We start from the raw sequence: 22,644 nt of genomic DNA, 5'->3' as shown, positions 1-22,644 counted from the left end.
AGATACAAATCAGGAAGCCCTCTCTGTCCTCTCTTGATTTGTCCTTTTATCACGCCCATGGTACACCATGGGACTTCTATCCCAGCTCAGGGCAAAGCCATGACTGGTGCCTCCTCAACCCATGTCAGCCCATGGTAAGGGCACTGTGGCTTTTTGTGTTGTTGTTGTTGTTTTATTTTTTTTAAAGATTTTATTTATTTATTTTGAGAGAGAGAGTGTGTGTGTGTGCAAGCAGGGGGAGGGGCAGAAGGAGAGAATCTTTTTTTTTTAATATTTTATTTATTTTTTGACAGAGAAAGAGACAGCAAGAGAGGGAACACAAGCAGAGGGGTGGGAGAGGGAGAAGCAGGCTTCCCGCGGAGCAGGGAGCCCGAAGCTGGGCTCGACCCCAGAACCCCGAGATCATGACCTGAGCTGAAGGCAGACGCTTAATGACTGAGCCACCCAGGCGCCCCAGAAGAAGAGACTCTTAAATGGACTCTGTGCTGAGTGCGGAGCCCAGTGTGGGCTTCGATCTCATGACCCTGAGATCGAGACCTGAGCTGAAATCAAGGGTTGGACACTTAAGCGACTGAGCCATCCAGGCGCCCCTGGGCACTGTGTTTTTTGAGACGCTCCAGGGAAGGGGCCCACCTGCCTCCTTCTGGCATATCCTGCAAGACTGGGAGAAAATTGCCATTCTGGGAGGAGGGGTCAGTTTCAATGCCTTCTTCCCACTTGATCCAGAGCATGTTTACAGAGCTGCACATTGTCCAGCTCAGTCCTGGCTGAATCAAGACACAGAGCCACCCACCTCCATTCCTCAAGCCAGGGCCCCAGAGACTCTAGAGCCAATTCCAGTTTTCCCAGTTCTCCTCTTCCCATCAGTTAGGGATGGGATGGATATCAGAATCAGGACTGGGGGAAGAGGACTGCTCAGAGCCTGAATCACCCCCCAGGGATGTAGAATATGAGGCGAGGATCCCGTGCTTGAACATTTACAGGTAGCACTCAGGATTGAAAACTGATTTATAGTCTGAAGGCAGGCAGGAGGGAGCAGGAGGAAGGTGGGGAGCTCTGTGTACAGTGCAGCCTTGTTGGGCAGCGGTAATTATATATTACATTGAACTGTCCTTGCAGCACAGTGAAGGGCAGTGGGAATGAGACTCTAAATCACGCTTCCCTGATGCTCCCCATAGCTCACCTCCCTGTGATGTGGCCCCAGAGCCCTGGGCTGACACTTCTCAATACACACACACACGCACGCACACACACACACACACACACACGCAGTCTGGGGGGACTCAAGAGAGCAGGAAGATAGGATATTATCACTTCTGGCAGCTTCCAGGGGCTGCTCCTGCTACCTGCCTCATTGTTTATTGCTCCCCATACCTCCCACATTCTTTATCCCTCTTCTTCCACGGGGGCCCGAATGGGGGCTGTGCCATTTGAGGAAGACACCCTGCCCACCCTTCGTTTGTTTGTTCCTGCAGCAGGTCTCTTCTGCACACCAGGTACTATCTTCGTTCATTCGGGACCTCCTTACTTCTCTCCTGGATTTCTGCAACTGACTCCTAACTCACCCTCACCCCTAATCCATCATCCTTACTTTGTTGCCATGGTGATCTCCCCAAACACACTCTGCCCATAATCTTGATCTCATTTGTCAGGGAATTGCAGGAGTGGGGAGAGATGGCCAAAGACTTTGGGTTCTTGAGGGCCCAGGAGGCAAGAAGTTTCTCCAGGCTCTTCTGAGGTTGGTGATGGCTGGCTTACCTCCCTCCCCGAGTTATCAGCCAGGAGAAACACTGGTACTCATCCTTCCTTCCCTGACTCGACCCTGGTCCCCGGACCAATCACCTCAACTTCCCACCAGTCCCCTGTCTCTCTGTCTAGGCCCCTGGCCACAAGTGGTGGTGTTTCCTGGTTCATTAGGGTGGTGGTAGTGCCTAATGGTGCCAACAACACGCTCTGGGGTCAGACAGATCTAGATTTGAATTCTGGCCCATGACCATGCACAAGTTATCCCAAGCAGTAACGTGATCAAGATCATGAACTCTGCAGCCAGACTGCCTGAGTTTGCATCTTGCCTCTGCTGCTCTTTGGTCTCACTAAGGCAAATTATTTAACCTTCCTATGCAGTTTCTCCATTTCTAAAATAAGGGGATGATACTAGTACCTAGCTCCGAGGGTTGTGGTGCAGATTAAATGAACACAGTAATAATAGCTTGCTGGTACAACAGTGTTGTGAATCTAAGCTCTTATTATTTGTAGCTTCACCTCCCTGAGCCTCAGTTTCCTTGTCTGCAACAAAGCTCCATAATATGTCTCCTCCTTGCCTCGAGGTTGTTGTGAGGATGAATGACAGATTCTCTTTAGAAACTCTCAAAGTCTCTACAAATGTAAGGTATTATTATTTATTATCTGGTACTCGCTCCCTGAGGTTTCTCAGGGTCTGGGCAGGAGGGCCACGTTCCCTTATAACAAAGCAGCCACCTTCGTTCTCCTCCTACACCAGCCTCAAGGCAGACAGTTGTGGAGTCCTGGAGCCAGGAGCAGTCTGGGAGGACATCCGGTCCTCTTGCACCCGGAGGAAGGGGCGTACAGAGTCAGGACAGACTGTCCTCTCTGATAGAGATGGTTTCAAAGGAGGCTGCAAATTCAATTAAGAACAGAGTCTATTCTCTCCATTGCAGAGATGGACCCACATTTTGTTCGTCCTAAAGCTTATACAATTTGGGGATGCCCTCTTTAAGAAAAATAATACAAAATTATGAACACAAAATTAAGTGCCGGCTTTGGAAGAGGCCTGTGCAAATGAGGAGTTTAAGGTTCATTAGCTTGATGGAAAATCCACCTCTGCCACCGTGTCAAGGGAGACATTTGACAAATACTTGTCAGTTGGTTGCTTGTGGCCAAAACAAACCATTTCCATGCGTTACAAGTCCAGAGGACGACAGCGGCCTCAATCTCCACCCGGACCCTGAAAGTCACCCCATGACATGGGCTGTGGATCCTCCTCTGCCTTTACTTTGGGCTAATTGTTCTTTTTCAAGACCTGCAAGCTATTTATGTTTGCTTTCAATACATTTGCATGTGATTTACATCATATTAATATTCACATTCATACGTGGAACACTTCCTTTGCCCCAGCTTAGCTGGATTCTTGGGCCTTAGGTAACAAGTGAGATTCAACAATCTCTCTTCCCAGGATGTGGAAGGAAAGATACATTCAATTTAGAGGTGCATGGGAGAGGGGGATGATGATGACACTCTTCTTGGAGTCAGGTTCTAAAGTCTCTGGCTCTGCTCAAATGATTTTCCTCCACATATTCCCATCCCCTGCCAACCTCCTCCCTTCCCACTTTCCCTGCAATTATGGTGTTGAAAATGTACATATTCAGGGACACACATGCCTATTCGAATGCTAGGCTTACTTTGGTTCAGTTTTGTGGCTCCTGAAGTCAAGAGGCACATGGCATTAAGATGCCTAAAGATAAAGACACATAGGAGTTCTTCAGATCACTGGCAGAGAGAAGCAGCCCCCTAGAGCACCTTAGCACTGTTTGGGAGCCCAGTTTATTCCCCCCACTGACAGAAGCAGATGGCAGGTGGGAGTGTGTGCGAGTGTGCGTGCGTATGTGCACACACATGCGCATAAGCCGTACACACATGTGTGAGACAGTGAACACTCACGTGCGCTTTAGTACATCTAAGACAAGCAGAGGAAGTGGAGGTGAGGATGTGGGAAGGAAGGTCTCAGTCTAAGAAAACCGCATTCTAAATGCATTAAATGCCTGGTTCTAAATGTGGTAAGGGTGAAATCTGCTTCCCCAGCCCTACCCTGTGATAGAGAGGCGAAAAGAAGCTAGCAAGTCAAGAAAAGGTCTCGGGGCAGGGGTGGGGTGCGGCTGCCAGCCTCAGCAGCAGCTCCAACAATGACGTCACTCTCCCAGCTTCCCTCCTCTGAGGTGGTGAGTCACCCAGAGCCCGATCAATACTGCATTCCATTCGTCTGTGCCATCTTTATGCTCTTGCGAGCCGATTCATGCTTTCCTCTTCCACGCAGGCCAGCGCCTGCCCCCTGTGTGCCCAGAGGACCCTGAGCTACCCCAGCCCTGGGGCTTCTCTCTCCTTTAAGCCTCTGTCAGAGAAGGCAGGAATCCCTGCTTGCGGGTGAGGCAATCGGAGGGAGAGAGGGAACGAGAGAAACCGAGGGACTCGCAGTTTATACAGGGGGGTCTGGGAACAGAAACTGAAAACTTGCAAAGCCAGCCTATGGTGAAGGAGGGGAGAAAGAGGAAGGGGCAGTGAAAGGAGGATGGAGAGGAGAAAGGCAGAATAGAAAGAAGAAACAGGGAACTGGGATTGGGGCAGGGAGTTGGCGTGCGGTAAAGCTGCAGGCTGTGGACTCTCCCTTCTCAGGATCTTAGGATTGTGACCCATTTTCCTGGCCCTCCAGTCGTATGTGGGCGCCCGGACCTGGCGGGGGAGGGCGAACCCCACCACCCCAAACAACCTCCCCCAGGAGAGGATCCCCAGTGTCTGTGATATCACCTACCTACTCGGTGAGGTCTCGGCTTGGTCCTCCCCTCCTTGTCAGAGATGGGGGCTGGAGGCACTAGAAACAAGGAGGGGTACGAGCAAAGGGTGAGTGGCACAAAGCAGAAGGCAGTCCCCACTGGGGCAGCTCTGGGTTCTCTCTTGGGACCTCGGCTTTTTCCGAAGGCCTTGGCACCTGCCCAACAGTTGTTCCTTCTGGCCTTGCCCTCGTGCTCGGTGGCAGCCTGCGCGTCATCCCTTGCCACTGACAGGAATCAAACAGGGGCCCCTTTATCTGACAGCGAGAAGGACTGGGTTGCCTGGTTTCTGTGACTCTAAGTTGCCAAGATGCAGCTTGTTCCTGGTGTAAAGTGAGCTGCTACAAGGCAACAGAAGCCTTGGGGTCTGCGTGTGAGGCAACAGGATGGTGCCAGAGGGTAAGGCTGGGGTTTCACAGGACCACAGGGTGCTTCTCCCCTCAACTTGCTATGGCTGAGTGTCTCTACAAACAAGAAAGTCTGCCTCCAGTCCTCATTTCTAACTCGCTATCAACTACAACAACAATAACACGGATCCCAATAATAATAATAGCAACCATTTCCTGAGTTATATGCCAAAGGCCTTGGTCAGTGTCTTATGCAGATTATTTCATGAAATCCTGCACCACCACTGTGGGATAATCAGCACTGTGGAAAGCAAAGGAGGACACTTAGGATTCCAGAGGTTGCCTAAATTTTCACAGCTTGAGGTAGAGCTGAAATTTAATCCCAGACCTGTCTGATTTTTCCTGCCTCAACAGTACAGACTCCTTTTCGGTTTTAAGTCGCAATCCCAAGCCTTTCTCTCCAGAAAGTACTCATTCCGTCCTCCCCCTCTCAGTGCTCCTTCCTGCACCAGCTTTGGGAAGCCCCTGGTTGCCCAGGCTGTCCCTCCTGCTGGCTCAGGTTAGGTCTGGAGTTCCCTCTGTGGCCCCTGGGGTCGAGGTGGTGACAAGAGAGCAATCCTGCCCTCTGCTTGCACTCACCAGGGAGGAGGAGAGGCGGGGTGAGAGTGGCTGTCATTTCAAACCAGGAACAAAAACATGAGGTTGTTGGAGAGGTTTAGGGTCATGTGGTGCCTTGGGCTCCTGGTTCTCTGGAGTCCCACAAAAAGGAATAGAAGAATGTGGAAAACTACCAGGTCCTTGAGGGAGCTGGGGCCTGGGGCAAAGGTGACATGAGAAATGCTTCTTCCCACCAGAGCACGTGCCCCCGGAAGGCTGGTGCTGCTCTTTGCCGACGGGGTAGTGGCCACAGCTAGTGCGGCCTGAGAGGCAGCCCACCGGCATCCCTGGACCCAGTGTCCCCTGGGGAAGGGAACCTGTTCCAGACCTCGCAAGGCCCCAGACCCCTCCCCATTCGCTCAGTGAAAACTGTGCTGCTACGGCCTGAGGTGGTCTTGGAGCCACCTCTCACCACATGGCTGCCTCCGGGCCCCTCTCACAGGGGATGCTGAGGAGCGAGGCTGGAAGGGCCCACGTGCACCAGATATTCCTGAGAGTCTGTTAGTAAATCAGGGAGAGATCTGCAGAGAGAAAAGAAGAACGGGGCAAAGACAGCTGGGTGTTCTCACACAGGGAGGAGCCGTCACCACCCGAGGACAGAGAGCCAAAACCACAGAAATGGAGCAAAGTGACAGAGAACACCGTCTTCCTTCCCCCCTGGGGTCTGGGCACACGCACTGCAAGGTGATTCTAGGCATGATTTAGGTCAACCCGTCTTTTAAATATAAGGAAGTTGGAGCTCGGGAACGGTTCAGAAGCTGCCCTAGATCATACCACTCCTGAGTGGGTCTCTCGTTCAGTGTTCTGGGGGCAATGAGGAGAGGCAGCTGTGTCCCAGCTGGAGACCTGACGGGGAAGGGACACAGCTTTGACCACCCTCACCCTGAGCGCCCTCCCCAAGGACTGAGGGGGCTTTGTTTCCTCTATAAAATGTGCTGGGCCCTCAGTTAAGTCATTAATAAAAACAAGGACGAGAACACCTGCTTTCCTTCCTTGCAGGGCTGTTGTGAGGATCAGCTGGAAATAATGCACGGCCAAGAGCTTTCCAAGTGCAGGGTGTTATTAAGTTTGTGATTAGGCCAGGTCAGTGAGGGCTACAGGAATAATGGGAGGATTAATGCCGGCACCGTGCGAAGGAGGGAGGCTAGAGTCTGCCCTGTCCTCTTCTCTTGGTCACCTGCCCTGAGAGAGCAGTCGGTGTTTCTAAATGGACTTAAATAAGAAATGTGCGGTGGCGGCAGCCACCCCTCACTCAGCCTTCACTTGCCCAAGGCAGAGAGAATTTAATTTTCAAACCATAATGAGAAAAAGAGACTCAGAATTCAAGAATATTCCAGTGAAACAGTCAAAATAGCTGTCCAGACTCTGAATGGAGGGAAGAAATGTAAATTAAAATTTCCCTTTCCCTCCCTAGCACCAACGAGCCTTAAAGAAACAGGGCTGGGCTAAGACTGAGTTGGTCAAGGTCCCCATGACCCTGCCCTGAGGTCAGCCGGGCATTCAGGCCCCGCCTCCCCCCTCAGGAGCACTGACGGGACAAGAACAGAGACCTTCCACCTACTCCCAGGAGAGATTCACCTCCATCAAGGTTGTCATCCTCTGGGCCATGACCTGCTGAACGAGGTCAGGCCCTCAACGTGGAGCTGGCGCGGGGGATGTGGGGGGGTTGTGGGAGTGACTCCATGGCCCCGAAATCTAACCCTCTGAGGCACAGAGATGCCACGGTCTACTTTTGTTCCCTCTTCTCCCAGATGCTGGCTCAGTCACATACCACAGACCTCTCCCTACAACTCGGGCCAGGCATCCTGGGTATGAGCAGGGGCTGCCTGGGAAGGAGGGAGCCCCTGAGTCCCAGATCACATTTTTCTGAGCTTCAGTCTGTGCTCAAAGGAACATCCTTTCAAACGGTTGGAACCTGGGATGGTAGGAATGGCGAGGGCCCCAGAAAAGGTGTGTGAACCTGAGTGCCAGAACACAGCCCTCTCCTTGGCCCTCTTCCGGCCTCATCTGGCCTTGACTTTCTCCCTTTCCCTCTCCTCTTTTTTTTTTTTTTTTAAGATTTTATTTATTTATTCATGAGCGACAGAGAGAGAGAGGCAGAGGGAGAAGCAGGCTCCCAAGGAGCAGGGAGCCCGATGCGGAACTCGATCCCAGGACCCTGGGATCATGACCTGAGCCGAAGGCAGCCGCTTAACCATCTGAGCCACCCAGGTGCCCTCCCTCTCCTCTTCTCATCTACTTATCCGAGAGACATTGGGGAGCCAGCTTGGTGCCAGGATCTGTGCAGGGTTCAGGGGCTACATAAGTAAACCAAGGCCAGTTCCTGTTGTCAGGTGGACAGGATTGTGAGCCAATGTAGAGCATGCTCAGCAGTCAAGTGTGGAGTTGCTCCAAAACTCTGGAACAGACTGACCTTGTTAAAAACTGCCTCCATCTCTCACTCCTTTCAGTGTGACTTTAGGCAAATTGTCCTATCCTGGTAAATTTCAGTTTACTCGACTGTGAAATAGGGAGAACACTTACCATATAAGGTTGTTGTGAATAGTAAGGGAGATAATCCTGGTAAATTGCTTGGAACAGTGCCTGGCACATTGTAAACCCTTAACAAAGGCCAGTGAGTATTATTTTAAGTATCCTAATGATAATGCTGACATTTATTACCCTTTATTGGGTGCTTACTCTGAGCCAGCCATGATGCTAGGGATATAGCAACTGACTTAACTGTGGCCCTTGTCCTTAAGGGGTCCACAGTCTCTTAGAGGTGACAGATGTGTAAACTGACTGCTGAGAATGTGTGATCACTGCCATCATCACTCTAAGAGCTGTCATCTTCTGAGCCATGACCATGTGTCAGGCACAATACTAGGTTTCCAAGATACATTCATCGGGACGCCTGGGTGGCTCAGTCGGTTAAAGCGTCTGCCTTTGGCTCAGATCATGATCCCAGGGTCCTGGGATTGAGCCCCACATTGGGCTCCTTGCTCAGCGGGGAGCCTGCTTCTTCCTATTCTTCTGTGTGCTCTCTCGCGCTCTCTCTCTCAAATAAATAAATCTTGCGGGGGGGGGGGACACATTTATCTCTAGTTCCTCCCTAATCCTGCAAGGGCGATATTACCCCCATTTTACAGATGTTCTGTAGTAATTAGTAACTTGCTCATGATCAGGCTGTTTGCAGAGTCAAGTACTGAGTTGAAGGAGGGTGATCAGCTCTGCCTAAAAAGGGATCGGGCAGGAGGGGGCGGTGTTTGGGGGTTGCACCTGGGTGGCTCAGTTGTTGGGTGTCTGTCTTCGGCTCTGGTCGTGATCCCGGGGTCCTGGGATCAAGCCCCGCATCGGGCTCCCTGCTCCTCGGGAAGCCTGCTTCTCCCTCTCCCACTCCCCCTGCTTGTGTTCCCTCTCTCTCCGTGTCTCTCTTTGTCAAATAAATAAATAAATAAATCTTTAAAAAAAGGGGGGGATCAGGGAAGCCTGTAGAAAGAGGTGATCTTTGATCAGGATTTTGAAGAATGAGTAGGAGTTTTCCAGGAGCCAGTATGGGGAAGGAGTTAAATGCCACAGCACTTCTGTGGGTCTGGGGCAGGACTGGAGCTGCAAGCAGCTCAGCCCAGGCCCAAGCTCTTTGTGTCCCATCTTAGGGAACGCTAAACAGGACCATGATTCCCTGCACACACCCTGACAGCCATCGTCTTATGTCCAAAACCATATCGTAACCTACATGAAGGGTGATTTTTTTTTAAGATTTTATTATTATTTTTTAAGTATTCTCCACACCCAATGCAGGGCTCGAACTCACAACCCTGAGATCAAGAGTCACAAGCCCCTTCCGCCACCCCCCTCCCGCCCCCACCGACTGAGCCAGCCAGGTGTTCCAAAGGGTGAGTATTTTATTTTTAATTTTTTTAATTTTTAAAAAATATTTTATTTATTTATTTGACAGAGAGTGAGAGAGGGAACACAAGCAGGGGGAGTGGGAGAGGGAGAAGCAGGCTTCCCGCTGAGCAGGGAGCTTGATGTGGGGCTCGATCCCAGGACCCTGAGACCATGACTTGAGCTGAAGGCAAACAGTTAACGACTGAGCCACCCAGGTGCCCAAGGGTGATTATTTTTAAAGAGCATACAGTCAGCAGGCCTGTAATCTCAGGATTTCAGCCGAGGCCCAGAATTGAAATAACTGCATGGGCATGGAGTCCCTCTCCCCACATCCATTGACCTCACCGAGGGCACAGCAAGTGAGGGGTGTGGATTGAGATCGCCAAGGAGGCCGAGAGGCACTGACTGGGCTGGAGTCAGGGAGACAGTCTCAGTGACCTTGCAAAGGCCCCACCAGATTTGGGGCAGATACATGAAACCCCTTCCTTTTTTTAAAGATTTTATTTATTTATTCATGAGAGACAGAGGGGGGGAGAGAGAGAGAGAGAGAGAGGGGCAGAGGGAGAAGCAGGCTTCCAAGGAGCAGGGAGCCCGATGCTGGACTCAATCCCAGGACCCTGGGATCATGACCTGAGCTGAAGGAAGACGCTTAACGACTGAGCCACCCAGGCACCTGAAACCCCTTCCTTTCTTATAGTCATTTCCCCTCCACTCTCCCTCTCTGCCTCTTCACTCCTCTCACACCCGACAGCAGCTGAAGAGGAGGCAGCCATCTTGGTGCAGTCACAGGCCTGGTGGACGGAGCCAGGATGTGGCGTGAGGATCCATCTGGCTCGTTCCACACCCAGGGAAATCGGGACTCATCATCATTAACATTCTGTTTCCGTACTCAGATCAAGCAGAAGCAGGCATCCTGTGCTAAAGACAGTGGCAAGGGGGAGACTCCTGGAGCAAAGCAGCCTTCAGAGCTCAGACCCCAAGTCTCAGGGCCACCCCCCCATCAGCAGCAGAGTGAGGTGCTTCCAGGGCAGTGGGAGGCTTGAGACAGACATGCGGAGGGGCAAGGGGTGGAAACTGTATGACTGTAAGGTGGTGAGGCTTTGGTGCATGAGACAGACAGAATTTCAGGTGTTCTCCAAACTCCTGCTTGAATAATGTGACTTTTGGAGGAAAGATGATGGACAAGGTACAGCCCTGAGGCTGACCCACCCTCCACCCTCTCCTTGAAGCAGCCCCCACCAACTTCACAGGCCCGGTTCCTCCCTCACATCAAGAAGCAGTCCTGGGAGGCAGTGGCCCCCACAAGAAGCAAGAAGCACGTGCACATTCCAATAAAACACTCAAAGAGGCAATTATTTCTGGGCTGCCTATCCCAGCCCAGAGTACCAGCAGATTTTCAGAGCTGCTGTCATTGCCTCTGGCTGTTGGCAAAATTAAACTTACTGAGAAAAGAGAATGAGCTGGCCCCCAGCTCATGGGGTTTGGAATCATTTGCTTGCTGGAGGCTGTCAGTGTGGGGGCTAGGGAGGTAGGGGTGGGGGTGGGAACAGGGAGGAGATTATGGAGCAAGCAAAGTAGCATGGTAGACCCCCACCAGGAAGCAGTCATCTTACCATGTACATTAAAGTGTGTGCAGAACATGTATCAGGTCTGCATGTCACCTCCTGGGAGGTGCTCTCGGTACGGGCCGGGACCTTGGTGCTCTCGATTGCTTCTGCATCCCCAGTGCCTGGCACATAGTAGATGCTCAGTAAACAGATACTGATTCCTGAATGAGTGCGCACACTTAGGAACTAGGCCAGAGTCTTGTCATAAACCCTGAGAATCTTCCCAGCCTTTCAGCCCACACAGGTCACATGGAGGTGCTTGAGGAGCACATCAGGGCCCTGCCTCCTTACACTTTTCTTGGAATGATGCTGCAGGAAACTTAGTAAACTCCCAAAAAACGGACACGAAGGGGTGGGCGGTGGCCTGGTTGGACACCTTACAGAGAGGAGGTGCCTTCTGGGGCCTCAGACCCCCGAAGTTCCCTCTGCCGTCTGTGTCAGGAACGGGTGCCTGCCCAGACCAGCATCCCCCCTGCCTCTTCGGATGCGAAAGCTCATCCCTGCTTATTTTCAGCCTCCCTCTCCAGCCTCACTTGAGTCATCTTACTCTCTGGGATACATCTTATGCCTTACTTCACATTCCCTCAGTCTCACCTCTTACTCTGGCCACTGCTACGACAGACAGCTTCACACGGGCTTCATCTGTTCAAGGGCTGTGACCCCACCGCACCTCACCCTCGGGCCCCTGACCTTGTCCTCTGGCTCTCTGCCCCAGGGCTTCATTGTGCCCAGGGGACTTCTTGGCTTTCCAGCCTGAAGTGCAGGATTGTTAATGCCTTGAGGGCAACTCTTGACAGAGTGGGTGGGAATACCCAGAGAGACGTTTCCCTCTTACTTGCCCCAGGTCATGGTTCAAGATCCTTAATAAATCTTTGCAGGGGATGCCTGGGTGGCTCAGTTGGTTAAGTGGCTGCGTTGGACTCAGGTCATGATCCCAGGGTCCTGGGATCAAGCCCCGAATCTCTGGCTCCCTGCTCAGTGGGGAGCCTGCTTCTCCCTCTGCCTCTGCCTGCCACTCCCCTGGCTTGTGTTCTCTCTCTCTCTCTCTCTCTCTGACAAAATAAATAAGTAAATAAAATCTTTGAAAAATAAATATTTTCAGAATTCACCCTGGTTGCTTAAAGCCATGACCGACTCAGTCATACATTCAGACATTCTCTCCTGAGCTCTCCTTGGCTCACTTCTCTGACCCTCACCCCCTGCTCCCTGGATCACAGCCTTTGTCACAGCTTTTGTCCCACGGCTGGCTTTCGGGGGGACTCTGGCTTCCTCACTTCTCTTTGCCCTTTGCCCTCTCTGTCTAGCCACTCTGGTTTCCTCTCAGTTCGTCAGCTCTTTCTCACCTCAGGACTTTCAAACAAGCTTTTCCCACTACCTGGAGTGCTTTTTCTCTCTGGTCCCTTGGCTGAGACCTGAAGGAGGCAGCCATGAGAAGGAAGCTCCAGGAAAAGAATGTTCCCAGGCTGAGGGAACAGCCAGTGCAAGAGCCCTGAGGCAGGAATGAACTTGGCATATTCAGGATAGAGCAAGGTTTTTGTAGCTAGAGGACAGTGAGAGGGGAGAGGGTCACAAAATGCAGTTGCACAGGACAGGTCTCAGACCAAAGGTGGTTTTGTGGACCATAGTAGAGAGTTTGCACTTTAAACGCATCAGGAAGCAAGCTCCCCGTGTACAGGGATTATGTTTATCTGATTCACTGCTGGGCTCCCGTATGTAGTAGGCACTCCATAAATATCTGTGAAATGAATGAATAAAATCCTTACCTGTATCCATGTCCTAACCACTCTTTGCCCCACACCAGGTGACCGAGTTGCCCTCTCTTCTAAGATGACAGCTCCTGGGAGAGAGAGGGTCAGGTTGGATTTGTTTTATCCTGAGAGAATCCTCTGGAAGTGACTACCCCGGGCACTGCCTGCCTTGGGCTCAGGCTCTCCTCTCCTCTCCTCTCCTCTCCTCTCCTCTCCTCTCCTCTCCTCTCCTCTCCTCTCCTCTCCTCTCCTCCCCTTCCCTCCCCTCCCCTCCCCTCCCCTCCCCTCCCTTCTGTCCTCTCCTCTCTTCTCACAGTCAATCCTAATGCTGTTGCTCACTTAGCTGGCTCTGCTGGGCTCTGCTCCGGACACCATTACTCACCTTCCTCAGTTCTCAGCTTCCTGAACGAGCAGCTGTCTTGTCTTCAGTTTGCAACAGGCCTCCCCCTGCCTGCTGCTTCCTGGGGAAACTAAGGTCTGGGGTGGGAGTGTAAAGCTCAGAGAAGGGCCCTAGTCTTCCTCCCTGCTCCCCTCCAGCTCTGAAGTAGGAGAGAGGACAGGAAAAAGGATTATCTCTGCACAAAGGAAGAGGCAAGCGGAAGATAGCTGAAGTTTAGGGGTATATTATAAAGGGGGGACCTGGCATCCCTGCTTAAAAGAGTCCAAGGAAGGGACAAGTAACAAGCTGAGATAGCAGCAGGAAGAACTAAGGCAGGACTGAAGGAGATCAAACTCATTCTGTTGGGCAACTGAGGCCAGAGAGCCTCTGCTTGGCTGATGGTCTCTCCTGGGGTGGTCAGTCTCTGCCCTGTTACTATTCTCCATATGTGAAGGCAGGAGGGTGACAGAACCTTGTACAGGCCCTGCCAAATACCAGAGAACACTTGATTGAGCTTCCTTGATGACTCTTGGTTGATCTGAGGCAGCCCTGGGTAGGGACGTTCACCAAGGGGCCAAGGTGACAGGGTTTCCACACTGCTGTGCCACAGTAAGAAACTGTACCTGGCAGGGGCCCTTCAGAAAAGAGATGGCAGGGGCACCTGGGTGGCGCAGTCGGTGAAGCATTGATCGGATTCTTGCTCTCGGCTCAGGTCATGATCTCAGGGTTGTGAGATCGAGCCCCGAGTAGGGCTCCACGCTGGGCCTGGAGCCTGCTTGAGATTCTCTCTCTGCCCCCACCTTTTAAAAAGATTTTATTTATTTATTTGAGAGAGCATGTGCACGAACGCGAGTGGGGGAGGGGCAGAGGGAGAGGGATAAGCAGGCTCCCCGCTGAGCGGGAAGCCCCAGGCTGGATCCCAGCACCATGAGACCAAGACCTGGGCCAAACTGAGCCACCCAGGTGCCACCACCCCCTTAAAAAAGAAAAGAAATGGTACACTGAAGAGGGGCAGTGAAGGGAATGTTTCCTGGTTGGAGTTACAGGAAACAACGAAGTACCTAGAGGTCCCCAGGGCCTCTCCACAGCTCCACAGAAGAAGGCCTTTCCCAGTTCTAAGCTGGAAGAGGAATGGATAGAGGAGGGAGTGGTGAGCCAGAACTGGTGAGAGCTGCGCATGGGAGAGCCACTGCCCCACAGGAGCTGTGGCCTTCTGTAAAGGGACGCAGCTGCTGCCAACACCGAGACCCCGCAGGGGCCGAGCTTGGGGGATACATACCCCTAGGTCTCTCTCCTCTGATCAGCTTGTCTCCTGCCCTGCCTCCCATCGGCCAAACCCAGCATGGAGCTGCGGGCAAGGAGCCAGGGCAGCACAGTCCACAGGGGCAGCTTCCTGAGGCCCTGAATAGAGCAGAAAGGATGGAGAGTCAATCAAAAGACTTTCATCTTCTCCTCCTGATATCAGGAGCCTACCTGGTTGCTAAAAAGCTTACAAGTCTCTGTGCCACCTGTGCTCAGAACCCATTCCATCTCTCAGGCTGAGGTGGACCACGACTGGGCAGGCCCAGGGGAGGCTCCAACCATGTGGGCAAGGATTTCAGTTGCCAAGAGTCTACCTCTTTCCCAGCTGTTCAACATCGGGACTCCCAGATGACTCCGTTCTTGTGCCAGGCTTTAGGAACAGGCAGGCTGGGTAATTCTACTTTCCTAACACACTCTTGCTCCCATCTGACTCTATTTCAGCTAGATGAAGCAAAAGGTTTCTTCCTGCTTTCCCCTCCATGGGCACTGGCCCCTGCTCCTTATCCTCTGAAATTCCTTTATATATATATATGTGTATATATATATATATATATGTATATGTATATATACACACACACATATATACACACACAAACATATATACACATATATACACAAACATATATGTATACATATACATATATATGTATATTATATACATATATAATATATACATATATATTAATAAATAAATATATACATATATATATATATTTTAAGTTATCTCTACACCCAGCATGGGGCTTGAACTCACAAGCCTGAGATCTAGAGTCACACACTCCACCAAGTGAGCCAGCCAAGTGCCCTGAATTTCCATTTTGATATGAGGAGGCTAGGGAAAGTTGAGGAGCATCTTGACCCTCTTAGCATTTCAGAGACTGAGAAAGGGCTTCTTCTTGATTGACTTATCCTGGAAATGCCAAGTCCTGCTCTGCTCCCCCTTAGAACTATTAAATTATTAAATTGCATGGGTTCATTTCTCAACCCTGTTTTGAGTTCCCACCTTGAACCTTAATTTGTTTCCCTCCTCCATACCAGCACATTTGCTGTCACCTCTGGTGACCTCTAAGGGAGGTCACTCTGATGACCTGGTCACTCTGAGTGAGTGACTTCACTCACTTGGTCACTCTGAAGACCTCCAAGGGAGGAACTTGAGGTGGACTCTAAGTTCCGAAGCCTATGGGTCCAGTCGTAAATGTATGCTATGTTATTCAGGGTTCTCCAGAGCAACAGAACCAATAGGAGCTACAACTATAGATATAAAATGGGAAATGAGATTTATTATAGGAAATTGGCTCACATAATTATGGAGGGTGAGAAGTCCCATGATCTGCTGTCTGCAAGATGGAGACCCAGGGAAGTTGGTGGTGTAGTTTGAAGGTCTGATAGCCTGAGAACTAATGGTGTAGATTCCAGTCTGGATCTGAAGGCCTAAGAAGCAGGAGCTTGGAGGGCAGGAGCAGAACTCTGTCCCAGCTCATGCAATCAGCCAGAGAGGGAATTCTACCTCCCTCCAGCTTTTTGATCTATTTGGGCCTCAACAGATTGGTTAATTTTATGTGACAACTGGGACCCAGGACAGCCAGATATCTAGTTGAACATTATTACCCACCTGCACGTGGTGGGAGGGGGGCAATCCACTTCACTCAGTCCACCAATTCAAGAGCCAATCTCCTCCATAAACACCCTCACGGACACACCCAGATATAATATTTAACCAGATATCTGGACATGCTGTGTCCCAGTCAAGTTGACATATAAAATTAACCATTGCAAATACCTACAAGTTCAGGTAATTGCTCCATCTTTCCTCTCTCCCCACGCTCCAAGAGCAAAGAGGCCTTAGGTTTTCCCAATGCTCACACCTTGTAGAAAATGGCTGGCCTTTCCACTATCCATTTGCCCTGGCACCAGCTTTGGGGATTTGGCTTGGAGCACTGCTTCAGCAGTTACAATTTTGGTGGACTGTTCATTAAATCTCCTTCCACTGCTTGGCCAAGGGTTTGACATGGGACCCAAGCTAGGCCAATCAGATAGTCTTTTCCCCTTGAATCTTGAATGGAATGACATGAAAATGGAATTGACTGATCCCCTAAGGCGGTACCATGAAGAAATTATCCTTAGGGACGCCTGGGTGGTTCAGTCATTTGAGCAGCTGCCTTCCTCTGAGGTCATGATCCCTAGGTCCTGGGATTGAGCCCCACATTGTCGCCGTGTCCAGGGCTTCCTGCTCAGCGGGAAGTCTGCTTCTCCTGCTTCTTCTTCTGCCCCTCCCCCCCCACTCATGCTCACTCTCTCAAATAAATAAAATTTAAAAAAAAAGGAAAGAAATTATCCTTAGTCCCAGCTCCCTTGATTTCACCGCCCTGGTTCCTCATCTTTCTGGGATAGCCTCTTCGGTATTTGATTCTGTGAGCCTTCTCCATTTCTTTTGAATATAATCATCTTTTGCTTACAGTAACTAGAGTTTTTCTGTTGCTTGTAACCACACATTCTTACCAATACAAACTGCTACTCTCTTAGAGGAGCTGAGTGGTCTGCCCCTTGAGTGGGCTCATATCTAGAATCTCTGGCTTAGATTAAAATCTCGTTGAGTCCTGGAATGAGAGGAAAGAGAGCTCCTGCTACTAGTGGTTGCTTGTCACGTCTCCTCTCAGAACCCGTTCTTTGTTGCCTGACTCATCAGGACCCACCCCCAGCCTGACTTCTAGGTCTCTATGCTCAGCTCACAGCCTGAAATAGCCACGCTTATCTCTCTTGACTCCCTGTCACAAGTCCTGCAGCCAGATCAAGCTGGTCTCCTTGTTATTTTCCACAAATAGCAAACTCATTCCTGTGCTGTGCCTTTGCTCGACTGAACCACCCAGGCGTCTCTAAGGATATTTTCTTCATGGTACTGCCTTAGGGGATCAGTCAATTCCATTTTCATGTCATTCCATTCAAGATTCAAGGGGAAAAGACTATCTGATTGGCCTAGCTTGGGTCCCATGTCAAGCCCTTGGCCAAGCAGTGGAAGGAGGTTTAATGAACAGTCCACCAAAATTGTAACTGCTGAAGTAGTGCTCCAAGCCAAATGTTCTTGGCCTGATAAGCCAGTGGCCCTCTGCTGAGTGTCTGAGCCCCTCTCAAGCCTTAGGCCACATCTTGCCTCTTCTTTCCTAAGTCCTGTGCGCCATCAGGGCCACAGCAGCTTCTAAACCAAGCCCTTCGGTGGGCTCTCGTTGATGTGGGACAGAGCAAGTGATTTCTGTGGTTGAACTTTATTTTTTTGGTAGGCTTAAGTCTTTGAAGCTCCAGGTGTCTTGGTACTTCTCCTGTATGGGCCTCAGCATTGAGCCTGAGGCTGAGTGCCCTGTGGGTGCTCATGTTGATTTCTCACCATCCCTCGTTTGGAAATTGCCTTGGTCCTATAACCTGTATTCTCCATTCATTCATGTATCCAACATTTATCAAGTACCTACTAAGTGTGGGCTCTGTGCTAAGCTCTGGAGGTACACAGTGAATAAAACACAGCCAAGGAACTCACAGTCCAATGGTGGAGATTATCGAGAATTAGGTATAGCATAATGACCTATTGAGAAAATAACCCTGTCTAGTTTTTCTCAGCTGCGGGCTCACCTCAGAGGAATGAAAGGCATTCCACTGCTCCTGGGGGAAGAGCCAGACGCTCTGTCCCTGAGGTTTGGACTTTCTTGGCCCCCATGAAGATTTGTATGTTTCTTTTCTTTTTTTTTTTTTAAGATTTTGTTTATTTATTTGACAGAGAGAGACATAGCAAGAGCAGGAACACAAGCAGGGGGAGTGGGAGAGGGAGAAACAGGCTTCCCGCAGAGCAGAGAGCCCAATGTGGGACTCGATCCAAGGACCCTGGGGTCATGACCTGAGCCAAAGGCAGACGCCTAACGACTGAGCCACCCAGGCGCCCAGATTTGTGTGTTTCTGCATGGAAAGGAAAATCTGCAAGCTGCGGGCTGTCCAGAACACAACTTCCACACAGGCTTTCCTAACAGACTTTAGGGTTGGAGGCTTAATGATTCCCAGATTGAAGACCAATGGGCCCAACTCAGGTGGGTAAGTGGGAGTTCTCAAGACAAGAAAGGGAAGGAAGGTATGAATCCCAACAGAGCAGGGACCTGAGCTCATGTGAATGTAGGTTCTCAGCGGTGGGAGGACCTAGGAGGGAGAATATTTAGATGAATAAATCCATGATAATAATCACAGCTAGCATTTTTTGCATATTTACTCTATGCCAGGCACTGTGTTAAGCACTTTTTTTTAAAGATTTTATTTATTTATTTGAGAGAGAGAGTGAGAGATAGAGAGCATGAGAGGGAGGAGGGTCAGAGGGAGAGGCAGACTCCCTGCTGAGCAGGGAGCCCGATGTGGGACTCGATCCCGGGACCCCAGGATCATGACCTGAAGGCAGTCGCTTAACCAACTGAGCCACCCAGGCGCCCCTGTGTTAAGCACTTTATATATTCACTTATTTCTCACAAGAACTCTGTGAAGTGCTATTATTATTTCCATTTTACAGATGAGGCAAAGAAAAATTAAATGAGTTGCTCAGGTTATGCGTCTGAGGATTAAACCCAGGCACTGACTGAGCACAGGCCACAGTTTGGGGAGGCCCGGCACAGGGGGCTCTGGCTGAACTTGCCACGGACGGGACAGAGCTGCCTCAGAACCCCCACCTTCAGGAGTATGTCACAGCCCAGGCGGAGGGCACAGCTGTGGCAACTGGCATGAGCCGAGGTCCTGATGATCTTGGGAAGAAGGGGTATGGATCCATTAACTACGGCCACAGCTGTATAACAATCCCCGGCAGTGAGCACTTACTTAGCTGATGTGTTTAGGGACAGGTTGGAAGCTAATTGCATGTAGGCTGGCTTCGGCCTTTGTTGTCTTTCATCCTCCTTCCAGGACTAGTAGGCTAGCCAGGGAAGGTTCATCTCAAGGAGATGGAAGAAGCACAAGACCACCAGCCCCCAGTGCACAAGCCCATTTTAAGTCTTTGCTTATGTCAAGTCTGCTAAAATACCCCTGGTCACAGTAAGTCATGTGGCCAAGTCTACAGGCGAGGGACGGAGAAACACGCTCTTCCCAAAGGAGCAACCTGCTAAGTTACCTGTAGTTGTGTATAATCCTGTTACCTAGGAGGGAGTGAAGAGATGGAGGAATCATCTAGTGTTTGGACAGAACTTAAGCTGGATTTAATTTTGATTTAGAGAGATAATGAAATCTCACACTATATCGTGGAGCAGTTGATGCCTGTTACAAAGATAAATTCTATCTTCAGGGACCACAAAATTTGCTATGTGAATATTTAGTTTTTATTTGAGTGAAAATCTTAAAAATACTTCTTCACAAAAACATTCTTTGGATGGCCTCACTGCCTTACAATTTTCAAAGCCCCAGTGATCACCAAGAGTGCCAGCATTTGACTTTTTTTAAAGATTTTTTATTGTTATGTTAATCACCATACATTACATCATTAGTTTTTGATGTAGTGTTCCATGATTCATTGTTTGTGCACAACACCCAGTGCTCCACGCAGAACGTGCCCTCTTCAATACCCATCACCAGGCTAACCCATCCCCCCACCCCCTCCCCTCTAAAACCCTCAGTTTGTTTTACAGAATCCATCGTCTCTCATGGTTCGTCTCCCCCTCCAACTTACTCCCCTTCATTCTTCCCCTCCTGCTATCTTCTTCTTTTTTTTTTTCTTAACATATATTGCATTATTTGTTTCAGAAGTACAGATCTGTGATTCAACAGTCTTGCACAATTCACAGCGCTCACCATAGCACATACCCTCCCCAGTGTCTATCACCCAGCCACCCCATCCCTCCCACCCCCCACCACTCCAGCAACCCTCAGTTTGTTTCCTGAGATTAAGAATTCCTCATATCAGTGAGGTCATATGATACATGTCTTTCTTTTTCTTTTTTTTTAAAGATTTTATTTATTTATTTGACAGAGAGAGAGACAGCGAAAGCAGGAACACAAGCAGGGGGAGTGGGAGAGGGAGAGGCAGGCTTCCCATGGAGCAGGGAGCCTGATGCGGGGCTTGATCCCAGGACCCTGGGATCATGACCTGAGCCGAAGGCAGACACTTAACGACTGAGCCACCCAGGTGCCCCGATACATGTCTTTCTCTGATTGACTTATTTCACTCAGTATAACACCCTCCAGTTCCATCCACGTCGTTGCAAACGGCAAGATCTCCTTCCTTTTGATAGCTGCATAATATTCCATTGTGTATATATACCACATCTTCTTTATCCATTCATCTGTCGATGGACATCTTGGCTCTTTCCACAGTTTGGCTATTGCGGACATTGCTGCTATAAACATCAGGGTGCACGTACCCCTTCGGATCCCTACATTTGTATCTTTGGGGTAAATACCCAGTAGTGCAATTGCTGGATCGTATGGTAGCTCTATTTTCAACTGTTTGAGGAACCTCCATACTGTTTTCCAGAGTGGTTGCACCAGCTTGCATTCCCACCAACAGTGTAGGAGGGTTCCTCTTTCTCCGCATCCCCGCCAACATCTGTTGTTTCCTGACTTGTTAATTTTAGCCATTCTGACTGGTGTGAGGTGGTATAAGATTTTATTCATTTATTCACGGTGGAGGGGGCAGAGGGAGAAGCAGGCTTCCCACAGAGCAGGGAACCCGATGCAGGACTCGATCCCAGGACCCTGGGGACATGACCTGAGCCAAAGGCAGACGCTTATCCAACTGAGTCACCCAGGCACCCAGCATTTAACTTTTTAATATAGGTTTTTCAAACTGGGGTCTGTATTCTTAGGAAGCCATGCGTTTTCAAGGTTGGAAAACATTACTGAGAATAATACACAACAGACTGTATACAGAAGAGGGCCAGACACAGTGCTGTAGGGCAGCTATGGGACTCAGCACAGGATTTATGGTACCCTACAGGGAAGCGGTGGTGGCATTTAAATAGGTCTTGAAGGACGGCAGGGTGGTGTCCTAGGGATAATCTCCAGGTTCCCTCTCTGTGTGGACATAACCAGACTCCTTCCTAGGACTGCTCTGGGCAGAAAGAGCTTTACCTTCCATCTCTGCAAATCTGGAATCTGTTTTTGCATGCTTTTGCATCAAGACTTTGTCCTTCACCTTCACAAACGTGCTGCTAATTATAGCATTTGAAGAGGCTGGGGAGGGTAATGGCTTTGAAGCCAGGTCAGCCAAGGTTCAAATCGTGGGTTTGACAATTACTAGTTCTTAGGCCCTTAGGCAAGTTGCTCGAACTCCAGGAGCTACAGTTTCCTCCAATAGAGAAGGGAATCCTCATTCTCTAATGGGATGTTTAAAGAATTACTACTCACCAGTGAAGACTAGGTTTTCTTCATGGGAATATTTTTGACTTTTGATTAAATTTCTTTAACAGTATAGGATTATCCAGATTTCCTATTTCAGGTTGAATCAGTATTAGTAAGGCATATGCGTCAAGCGATTTATCTATTTCACATATATCTTTGGTTTTATTGGTACAAAATTATTTGTAATATTCTCTTTGTTTCTTCCTAATGCCTGAAGCATCCATAAAATACCCCTCTTTTTTTCTTAAATCTTTTTTTTATAGATTTATTTTTTTAAGTTGTTTATTTATTTATTTGAGAGAGAGAATGAGATAGAGAGAGAGCATGAGAGGGGAGAGGGTCAGAGGGAGAAGCAGACTCCCTGCTGAGCAGGGAGCCCGATGTGGGACTCGATCCCGGGACTCCAGGATCATGACCTGAGCCGAAGGCAGTTGCTTAACCAACTGAGCCACCCAGGCGCCCAAATACCCCTCTTTATGTCTGATTGTTTTCTTTCAAGTTTTTCTTGGTCAGTATCATCAGAGATTCATCCACTTTCACAGAATTGGCTTTTGGATTGGCTGATCTTCTCCATTGCGTATTTGGTTTCTGTTTCTTCAATTTCTATTCTTTACCTTGCTGTTTCCTTCTACGTTCTTTGAGTTTTCTTTTGCTATATTTTTTTCTAACTTATTAAGATAGACCCTTAGCTCATTAATTTTCAACCATTCTGCTTTTCTGAGATGTGCATCTAAGGCTCTACATTTCCTTTTGGAAGCTCAAGTGAAAAAGATATATTTAAGTGGCTGGTCCCAAACAGACACTCAGTAAGTATCTCATCATCAC

At 49.6% G+C, this 22,644-nt stretch overlaps 1 protein-coding gene and 1 long non-coding RNA gene across 3 annotated transcripts in view; one reads left to right on the top strand and one right to left on the bottom strand.

Moving 5' to 3' along the window:
* Window positions 1–22,644, top strand: part of CTNNA1 (catenin alpha 1) — a 317,040-nt gene that overhangs the window by 63,609 nt on the left and 230,787 nt on the right. The window lies entirely within an intron of this gene.
* On the bottom strand, window positions 2,391–4,844 carry LOC141371650 (uncharacterized). Of its 2 annotated transcripts, XR_012376746.1 has the most exons (5): window positions 4,721–4,844; window positions 4,544–4,603; window positions 3,826–4,066; window positions 3,420–3,472; window positions 2,391–2,635 (listed from the first exon to the last, which is right to left on the bottom strand). It is a non-coding gene; the product is annotated as an uncharacterized lncRNA (long non-coding RNA). The 2 variants fall into 2 exon arrangements; XR_012376745.1 differs by lacking the exon at window positions 4,721–4,844 and having other exon boundaries at window positions 4,544–4,685.

This window comes from Callorhinus ursinus, unplaced genomic scaffold (assembly GCF_003265705.2).
Source record: "Callorhinus ursinus isolate GAN/ISIS: 27379988/994484 unplaced genomic scaffold, GSC_fseal_2.0 scaffold83, whole genome shotgun sequence".
Lineage (NCBI taxonomy): Eukaryota > Metazoa > Chordata > Mammalia > Carnivora > Otariidae > Callorhinus > Callorhinus ursinus.
The sequence above is the reverse complement of the archived record's forward strand: the minus strand, read 5'-3'. Positions and strand labels throughout refer to the sequence as shown.